The 11295-nt window shown below is 31.7% G+C and overlaps 1 pseudogene across 1 annotated transcript; it reads right to left on the reverse strand.

The window, feature by feature from the left end:
• Positions 1-417: 417 nt before the first annotated feature.
• LOC112291177 (TMV resistance protein N-like) lies at positions 418-5141 on the reverse strand (annotated as a pseudogene). The gene is made up of 4 exons (XR_016506255.1): positions 3828-5141; positions 2665-3165; positions 1683-2449; positions 418-1481 (listed from the first exon to the last, which is right to left on the reverse strand). The product of XR_016506255.1 is annotated as a TMV resistance protein N-like (transcript).
• Positions 5142-11295: the final 6154 nt, after the last annotated feature.

Raw genomic sequence — 11295 nt, forward strand, 5'->3', positions numbered from 1 at the left:
ATCAATACAAAGAAGATGCTTAATATCTTTACGACAATTTTGGGAGTAGAAACACCAACATTATAACTCAAAAATCGAAGTAATGAAAAAGAAGCACTGCTTATTTTATTTATATTATTATTGTCTAAATTATTGTAATATAATCCTTCCAATTGTAAATCAACACAATCAAATATAAGTTTCAATTAGAATTCCTACAATAGTAATGCACTCAATGTACATACAAATCTAATTACAATACAAGATTGATTTTTCTTTAATATAACTTTACATCAACATGTATCTTAAAAACATAATAAATATTATATAATACATATAACTAAATAAAAAATCTAACCCTTACATAATGTTTCTTTTATATTATCATTAGTTTTTCACATGCCATTTAGCTAAAAGTTGAGTAAAATTACCTTAATTGCTGATCTATGAAATGAATCTACATTTAAATTCTATATGCTTGTGTATTTATACTCCATCTCTTTTTTAACAATACTTTTATCCATGTCTTGTAGTTGATCATGTATTCTTATAATTCCATCTTTGTCTACTTTTACCAATGATTGATTAATCAATATATCTAACATAAATTCTACATCTTGTTCAAAGATATTTTTTTGACTATTGGTCCATATTTCCAATGCTCTTTCTTTTGACATACCTTGTGGACAAATATCCTTATAGAAAAAACAACATATGTCCAAAAACATATTCTTCTCTTTAACTTTCAAATTGTCAAAGTTGACTCTTAATATCTTCCAAATCTTGTAGTTACTATTGTTTTCATCTCCATCCAACTCTCTTCCCTTTCTTAACTTTTGTAACACTCGCTTCCAACATCTTAATCTCTTGTTCTCTCTTAAAAATGCTCCGATAACTTTCAAACTCAATGGTAGGCCATTGCAAGCTCTTACAATTTTTATGGCTATCTCATTAAGTTCATTGGAGAAATTTTCATGGCCACAAGAATATGTAATAAACAACTTCATACTTGCTCCTTCATCAAGTTCTTCAATATTTATTTTACAAACTTCTTTACCATAATGCCTTATTGCTTTTGAATTTTGAATTGTTGCAATCAATGTGCTACCATTGCTAGCAAATATGTCATCCATAGGCACAACATCTTCAATTTGATTCTAATTCTTCACATTATCAAAGACCAAGATGGTTTTGTTCTCCTCTAAGAATGATTTCAACATTTTTTGAGCTTCTTTTACATCCTTTGGTTTTGATTTTACTTTGAATTGTTCTAAAATATTGCAAGAAGTTGTATAGCAATCACCACCACTTTCAATACACTCAACAAAGCATGAGGCATTGTAAATGTCTTTTAAACTAGTTAATATAGCCTTAGCTATTGTAGTCTTGTCTATTCCACCTATTCCAACAAGATACAATGCCTTCACTTTAATTGCACATTGTTCTTTTATTTGTAACAAATATTGTGCTCTACCAAAAATTTCTTCCTCAAATATATCAACCTGCAATTAGAAAATTCATAAAAAAAATCAACAATAAAATCAAAATGATACTTATACTACATATCAACCTAGTCTTACTAACTTGAGTTTGTAGTAAGACATGTAAACATTATTATGGCATAGAAGAGTGAACAAGTTTAAAATACCATCAATATAATCAATTCTATACATAATCTCTATGGTTATTTGTACAAGTCTTACAAATGGCAATCCAATATGTATTTGTTGAAATTCTATATTTTGATGATAGTTGTTTTTTGCTGCTTCAAACTTTGGAGCATTTGCTATACCAATTCCAACTAAATACTTTTTCTTTAGTAACTTCAATCTTTCACAAATATTTGCAAACTTTGGCCGATGCAAAGGATTCAACCTCCAACATTCTTGGATAAGCTCAATCAAGTCATCACAATTTGAAGGTAAGTTTGGTCTTTCACCTTTTTCAATTCTTTCTAATATCTCTTTCATGTCACAAATATCATGAAATGGATCTTTTTTGGAAAGAATCTTAGAACATATCATTGCAAATGAATAAACATCAGCTTTAAAATGACATATTGCCATTATTTGAAATTTATTTCTCATTGCCTTTGGAGCCATATAATTAAGACTACCATAAATGTAATTTTTCTCTATGGCTTTTGGATTTCTTCCAACTTCAATCTTAGACATTCCAAAATCAATCACTTTTACAATAGCATGCTGAGTGATCTTATTCATAACCATTGTCTCCACAATGTCAACCAAAATATTCTCAGGTTTTAGACCTCAATGTGCAATATGCATGTCATGCAAGTAACACATCTCTTTTGCAATTTGATGCATAATGTCAATAAGAAAAATATAAGATACCTCTTTTTCTACTTCCAACATATTGCTCAAATTGTTTTGCATCAACTCCATTTCAATATACAAATACTCTTTTTTGTCTTTTGTTACAATAGATTCAATGCTTTCATTGGCACTACCTTTCATTGCAAAATAATATATTATCAAGTTAGGATGGCTTAAACTTCTTAAAATGCTTACTTCTTTGATGAACATTTTATCAAGTTCAACATCTATCTTTTTAGTTGCACACACAAGTCCCAACCACTTTAATTTATAAACTTCACCACAACTTCCTTTCTTTATGCATTTTGAAATTGTAAGACTCTTCATGTTGACAACAATTTCAAATTACCTAACTCTCCACCTTCTATGCAAAGCAAGTCTTCAAATCTTTGTAGTAGATGCTTTACTAATCCATAATATTCAAAGTCTTCTTTTCCATTTACATGGATCAACTTCTTCCATAAAACTCGACATCCTCTTCTACTTCATCATGTGTTGCAACATTAAAAGTGCATGTATTCTTTTCAACTTTGTTGGGATAGTGCTTCAAAACCACATCACTTAGAAAATAAGATTTGTTTAAAATGAAAAATAACTCACTCAATAAAGGTCCAAATTCCAATCCATCATTAATGCAAGTCATTAGGTGGTCAAAAACCATTATGACATGTTCAATTTTCTTGCACAAATTAGCACATTGATTTCCATTCAAGAAGTTATTTTTCTTCAATATCCACTCAAACATGGAGAAGCACCACCATGTTCTCAGACATGGAGGTACTCAATTGCAACATGCTGTGATTGTGAGTTTAACACACGCTACTTCCTATTCGAGATAGGAACAAAAGACCTGAAACCATCAATCGAATCATCAGAAGCTACACAACTCATAACAACTCAGAATTTACTCATGATAGATACTTCACTTAACGCCAGTGCCCGAATTTCTAATCCAAGTAGCAAAGTTCCTGGTAAGCTGATCATGATTTGTAAGGGCAATAAGTACTAAAATGGAAACAGTTAAGGACAGAATTATAAACTGAGATCACAGCTTTGTATGCTGTAGAGATATGGCAATTTTTTAGGTGGCGCCACTCGAAGCCTCCCAGAACTAGAAGAAACTCTCATTTCATGCCCAACATTTTGAATTGTGTATCAGCACTTGGACAAACAGATACCTCAGTATACCTCAAGCACAGAAAGAAGAAATGAAAAGAAAAGAACACACTTCAGACATCAGAAAACGGATGCATTGCTGTGAATTAATTGAGGCACACTACCAATCTCCTCACAAGCTTAACGTTTCACATATGATGTCACACTTCAATGAGCTCTGAAAGAAAACCCCCCAATTATGGCGCTTCTAGGAAAGAGAGTAAGCAACATAACTAGTGGGTCGCTAGCCACTAAGCCTTGTACAATTCGCTCCTCCATCGCAAAAAATGTACGCGAGCTTTTTCCACGATTTTAAAGAAGAACCAAAGCCTGCAAAACTTGCACGGTCGAACTCACCAGAGAAGGGGTTGATAAACTAGCCACTCGCCAAAACATTTCCCTCTTTTCACAGAGCCTTCAATCTCGATTTGATTCTTCCTTCCCTTGATGTCACTAACAGACAAGAGCTCTAATGTTGTCAACGGAAACACCAACCAAAAATAAATTGAGGGTCTCTGGTGATCTTCTCTCGAACCTTCTGATTATCCCCAGGAGACCTGCTGCTGAGAACACTTCGTGTACTCTACGTCCAACCCAACAGAGACCCTATTCCCACACACCAATCCTGCAACCCCGAGTTCTAAATCTCTGATCCCTCGCTACTTCCTGAGACAGAACGGTAAAAAAATCCACTCAACAGAACTGCTGGCGCCGTGACATCCCTCATACGATCTCAAGGCCAGAATCTGTCCCGACACTCTACGTGTCCGCCTCTCCGTAGACCCAATTGCATCACCTTCATCCCCTTCCCACCACTATTTCACCTACACCACAAAATCCGGCCGAAAAACCTAACCGCTCAAGAGAATGCAACCCCCAAGCACCTGCTCTCGTTACTACGTGTATCAGAAACCTCAATAGTCTATCGCCATCGTGGGCCGTCGGATCGCTGCTACTACTCAGATGCAATCTCAACCGCTGATCAGAATTCTAGGAATGGAGGGAGGGAACATTGGGGAACCAGGGGGGGGCGGGCAGGTTGGACGGCAGGTTGGGAACTCAAAAGCCATTCCTCATTGGGCCCACATTGTTCCACATTGTATGCCACAAGCTTGCAATATTGTCTAGCAGCAATTGGAGGTATGTACGCCAAACTTGCAATATTGTCTAGCAGCAAAGTTACTCGAGAAACTGGATGCCGAAAACCGAGACAGTTCAGAACTAAATAGAGGCAACGTCACTGAGTTAAAGTCACACTTTCTGTGGGTAGCATCTGGAGATCTTCCCTTAAGTCCACGTGGAGTGTTGCTCGGAAGCCGAGCCGGAAGACAGGGAATTGGAACAGCGCGATTTGTCGATCGTCATGGAACTCATGTACAAGAGTTTGTACGCATTGCTGCATAGAGACTTGAGGAAACCCCCGTTCTCTATTGGACAAGCCGTCGACCTCATGCTGGAAATCGCCGAAGATTTGAGGTACCTCCACAGCAGAAACTTGATTCATCGTGGCCTCAAGTCATTGAACATTCTAGTCCAATTCACCGAAAAGGATAGAGCGAAAATTGCTGAAATTGCTGAAATTGCTGAAAAATGCTAAATCACCGAAACGACTCAGTTCGTTGCCAAAATTGCTGACTTTGGGCTGTCGAAGGTGAAAAATGCAAGCACTATGAGGGGCCATTTGACACCGAAATTGGGCATCACAAATGGATGGCTCCGGAGACTCCAGATTCGACTTCGTTGGATGGAGCACCGTCGGATCGCTTCCACCCAAAGAAACTTGATGTGTACAGCTTCGCCATCGTCTGCTACGAAATTCTCACTGGAGACGAACCATTCGCAGATGTGCTCAAGACGGAGGTCCTCGCTCGCGTCAAGGCTGGGTTGCGGCCGAATCTGCCAGACGAAATCCCTGGACGACTGGCCGTCCTTATCCAAGAATGCTGGAACGAGGACCTTTTGCTACGCCCGGACTTCGCTGCAATCTGCACGGAGCTCAGATTCATCAAAGGCCTTCTCTTGCAAGGTATTTTCACTCATTTGCCTCGCTTCTAGCTCTAAAGTAACTACACGTATTTCTAACACTTAAAGAATTGAGTATGTTTCTTATTGCCAGAGCAGCTAAAAGAAATCTTGTCAGCAATTACAAGGAGATGCTAGTGTAACTCAGCATGCACTATTAGTTTGCCATTCCCTTCCAAGAGGTGGAGTAGACGGGGTAATTCTCTCAAGCCTAGACAAAATCTTTTGAATAAAAAGTTAAACAAACTAACAAGTCAATCCAATCGCATATCTATTACATCTATTAGAGTCTATGAAAATCCATCTTATATTTCATGTCGCTCTTTTAGAGCCATATAAGACAATGAATATCTTTAGAAGAAGATAAATACTACCTCTTCCTATAGAAGTTGATAATAATCAAGAATTCAAGGTAGAACAAGTTTTAGACTCAAGACAGCGTTGACATAGGTTAGAATATCTTATTTATTGGCACAAATATAATATTTGTGAACGAGGCGAAATCGGAAAAAAATATCCTTTCATCGGGCTCCATGTGAACTTAGATAAAACTGAACCCCGTGGTGGCATGGAAAACACGGCAACTTATTCCTAAAGTTGTCTAGGGCGGTTTTGCTTGGGAGAGGTGGGATCTAAGAACCTGATTGGAACAAGACTTAGTCTTGGCCCTATCTTGGATACTCTTTCCTTGGGTAATGTTCTCCTCTGCATTCTCCGTTGTTTCCCCCTTGATATCATTGTCATCTTTTTGTGTAATTTATCTACTAATTAAGAATGTTCAAATAGTCGTCTTCATACGTAGTAGCTACACGTATCCCTTGCGTTTATTTTTTAAACCTAGGTGGAAAAAGATGTTGAGTATGGTTTCTAAATTTTTTTATGTTTTTGTTCTTTTTTTATCTTTTTTTTTTTTTTTTTTTTAAATAACAATGGATGAAAGAGTAAACTACTTAGCTTCATGTTCAATAATGGATTTTTTGAGTGCAATATTTGTGGGAATAATCGGAATGTAATTTACAAGGCCCACACAAGAATCAAGTGTCACAAATACTTCAAAACTTCTTACCAATGGATGGATCATTGTGTGAAAAAACATAAAAGAAAAGTATACGAATATTTAAAATGTTGTTTATGCATACATAATCTGATTTGAACATGTGTTGTTTGATATTAAAAATAATATAGCATAAATATGATTATTTTGATGTCTTTTGAAAAGTTAACATTACTTGATGCTTAAAAATATTTTCGTATATTATTTTTATAATTTTAATTTAATTAAAGATAATAATATGTATTTATTATATTATAAAATTAATTAAATATTTCAAATATAAAAAATAGATTAAATATTTAATCTTGTATATAATCTATATTAAAGAAAATCTACAATCTTAAAAATTACATCAAATTTCTAAAATTTTCAAATACTTTTGTAGTCTTGGCATTTAAAATTTTATATTTTTTTATTGCGTTCACACCAAGCTAGATGAAAGGATTTTTTTCCACTATTGTATGGGTGTAAGCCATTGTTTAGGGCATATTGATGTAAATTGACTACATATTGATATGAGTTGAAAAAATATGTTCCAGTTATAGCCAATAAATAAAAAAAATGTATTCAAATTAGTTATATATATATATATATATATATATATATATAATTTACTAATAATAATTTAGCAATCTTATGTAACACACTTACTTGTTTCTTTATAGTACAAAACATATATAATGCAAATAAGTTTTACAAAACATATCAACTTAAAAATACAATATATGACACTTTATTAGCAGCTTTCTTAGCAAATTAATGATGGATTTTAGATTGTCAATAAAACATAATTATATAAGTTGAATATAATTCTTTTGAAACTCAATTCAAATTTAAAATTTAAATAAATAAAAAATTAAATATAAAGAATTAAAATGACATTCAGATCTCATTGATTATATTATATTAAAATATTAAGTCATTTTATCTAAAATAATTAAAAAAGCTACAAATACATCAAACATATTTTAATAAACAACAAACTATTCAAGTAAAAATGATGACTTTGCAACTAAAATTGAATTACATATATCATAATATTCCAAAAATATATATATATATATATATATATATATTATAGAATATAGATTTAATAGAAGACGTGCAATTCTTTAAAAGTTTAAAAAATTAGCCAAAGATAAAGCCAATGCTAAAGATGCATATAGGTTGGAGAAATTGGTGGCGTCGATGTAAGACTACAAGTACTTGGACCCAAGATTGGCAAGCTAGAAGTAGAGAGCAAGATATTAGATGCTTTGGAGATCATGTGCCTATACACAATAGATAATTCTTTGAAGCAGCCAAGAATACAATAAATTGTGGATTTGCTAAAAGACATACAATCAAAGTTTAATGGTGCATCAATTTAGTTGTTTAGAATGGATGTCTTTGTACATTCATATCTATTTTTTTGGTTGCTACAAGATGCCAATTTGTGCAATTCCAAGCTTTGTATTTTATAAGATTATTATCATACACTAAGATCTAGTATTTTTTTTGACTAATGGATTGTAGGAAATGTATATTAATACATACATACATAAATATAAATCCATCTCAATCCATGCGGGTATAATAATATTATAACAATTTAGTTATTTATATAAGAGTTGTAGTCAACATCTTGCACTCATAAATGTTGTAGAGGTACATATTATTATTTGATGTAAGGAACTTGATGGTGCAAGGTTCACAGTGCAATTATATTTGGATTTGGGAGCTTGTAGAATAAATGTATTAAAAAAATAGAAATATGAATAATAAGAGGGTGTAAGTTGCAACATTGATTAGTAGTGACTTGGAGGAATAGAAGAGTGATGAATTAGGAAGAGTGTCCATGTAAATGCTTAAGAGTTATTCAAATAAGCAAAGCTATAGATTTGTATCTAAAGATATAAATAAAGGATTAAGGCTTAAAAAAATTGAAGGCAATGACTTTAGATTTCAAATGATATTTATAAAGAGTGCAAATTGATTCAAAATTGAGATTGTAGAAAGCGCTAAGAGCAAAAAGAGCTTGTAGATTATGATTATGGAAAGAATAATGGCCAATGCAATTAGAGAATTGGAATGTACAAATTTAAAAAATGTATATATAAAGTAAGTCAAGAAGAAATAATCTTAGTAAATAATTAGAGGTCTCACTTGCTTATTGCACCAATAGTCTAGTCATAGAATAATATCTTGTCATAATATAAATCATAGTTTAATTATCAACCGGTACAATTACAATGTTTAAATATCTTAGTTGATTTGAACATGTGGTTAGTAATGACAAGGTCAAAGTTTCAATCCTTCATTCTATCAAGAGTAATTTTTACCATCTTTAAAGTCAAAAGATTTTTGAAAATTTTTTACAAATAACTTTTTTTTCTTAGTCCAAATTTTGGTATTCATTTTTAATACATTCAAATTATTAAGCATTGTCATAATATAACACGACTAATAGGTGAAAGAATGTAGAAATTCTTATAATATAAGAATTTTTAGTTCAAAGTATTAGAGCAAATTATCTTAGAAATATAGTTAATAGTCAAAAGGGTAGTAAAACTAAAAAGTATCAATATTGCCTTTTACAAAATGGCCTTCTATTTACTTTGTTGGATCATAAATAAAGTAAAATAAAATAGATTAGGAAAATAAAGAATATGAATATTTATAAGAGGAAGTTAGGATTTGATTTTAATAAAAATTAACTCAAAAAAGAAAAAAATTGATATCCGAGGAGAGCCGGTTATCAATTTGGATCAAAATCAGACCCCAAGGCACAAAACTGAGCACCTACGGTAACTTCGGGATATTTTGGCAAATAAAAGAGTGGAATTTGATAATAGAATAGATAAGGTTTCTATGAGCATTATTTTTGTATGATTTGGATTTGTAATGACTTTGTAAGGACTTTACAAATTTAAGTTTGTTTTAGATGAGTTGGATTTTTGTAAAATAAAATAGGATTGACGTTTTGGATGATTATGAGAGTTCTATAACAGATCTATAGGTGAAATTTTGTGGATTAATGGTTATAGTTGTGTTTAATATGTATTATATATTTTAGCTTGATCTAATAGTTGAATTGAAGGTTATTGAAGTTTAAGTGGATCAAGGTCTCAGAAAGTAGAATTTTAGGTTTAATAAGAGTTTTTAAGATTTCTTGCTATCTACAAGTTGGATTGGAGTGAAATTTGTGTGTGAAGATATTAGACTTGTTTTCATATATATATAAGAATTTTGAAATCAATTGAATGGTGAAAAGGAGAGATATTGGCTATGGGAGATTGGCATCAAGGTTGGAGAAGGAGGCCAACCAATACCCGAGCATGTTTTTGAGGTTATCATCTATTTGGTAATTTCAATCCGGTTAGGATTTGATTTAAGATTTAGGATTTGATTAGGGAGAAAACTTGATAAGGTTTTGATAAACATTGATTTTGGGTGATTTGAATTTGTATTGACTTTGTAAGAGCTTTGCAAAGTTAGGGTTTGTTTTGGGTGACTCTAGATTTGTGAAATAAAATGGGAGATATTTTTTAGAGAATTCCATAAGTTTGGCAATAGATCTATGGATGAAATTTTTAGGGTTTTTAGGTATATATGTGTTTAATATATTTTGTAATTTTAAGGTTGATCAAAGGGTTGGATTGAGGGTTATTGAGGTTTAAATGGGTAAAGATCTTGGAAAATAGAGTTTTATATTTAGTAAGGGTTTTTAAGATTTTTTACAATCTACTAATTGGATTAGAGTGAAAGTTATTTGTGTGGGTAGTAAACTTGTTTCCTTATGTATGTGAAAATTTGGAGATCAATTGAATAGTTCAATAAGGAGATATTGGCATTGGAAATTCAACATTCAAATTGGAGAAAGAGGCTGGCCATCATCCAAGCAGATTTTAGAATTGATCTTCTTTTTGATGAGTTAGATCTTTTTCAAAAAAAATTTACTTGTTTTCAACCTAATTGTTAAGAGGTTTGAAAAATTTGAGTTTAAATCAACAGTTCATTCATTAATTATTGAGGTTTAAATCTACTATAGGAATTACTTGAGATTATTTAGGATTTGGTTAGGATTTGTTTAAGGTTCGATTAGGATTTGATTAAGATTTGGTTAGGATTTAACTAGAGTTTGGTTAGGATTTTAGTAGGATTTTATTAGGATTTGATTAGGATTTGGTTAGAATTTCTTTAGAATTTGACTAAGATTTGGTTATGATTTGATTAAAATTTGACAAGGATTTGTTTAGGATTTGTTTAGGGTTTGATTAGGATTTGGTTGGAATTTGTTTAAGATTTGACTAAGATTTATTTAGGATTTATTTAGAATTTTTTAAAGATTTGGTTAGGATTTGTTTAGGATTTGGTTAGGATTTACCTAGAATTTGATTAGGATTTATTTAAGATTTGATTAAGGTTTTTTTAGGATTTGACTAAGATTTATTTAAGATTTTTTTAGGATTTGATTAAGATTTTTTATAGAATTTTATTAGGTTTTACTTAAGATTTAATTAAGATTTATATTTTTAATATTTTATTTAGATTTCTATTTTACTATATTTTAGTATTTCTATGTTATTTTTTATGATTTTTTTAAAAGGTCTCCAGAAATTCTTTATATTTTTTTATATATTTTTTAAAATTTTAATTTAATTTGATCGATGTTTGATTATATTTGCTAATCTTTAATTGTAATTTGTTTCATAATCTATTAGAGTGTCACGGACACAAAATACAGACTTGAAATCTAACAAGAAGTTC

The sequence above is a fragment of the Physcomitrium patens genome, chromosome 14 (assembly GCF_059467195.1).
Source record: "Physcomitrium patens ecotype Gransden chromosome 14, ASM5946719v1, whole genome shotgun sequence".
NCBI lineage: Eukaryota > Viridiplantae > Streptophyta > Bryopsida > Funariales > Funariaceae > Physcomitrium > Physcomitrium patens.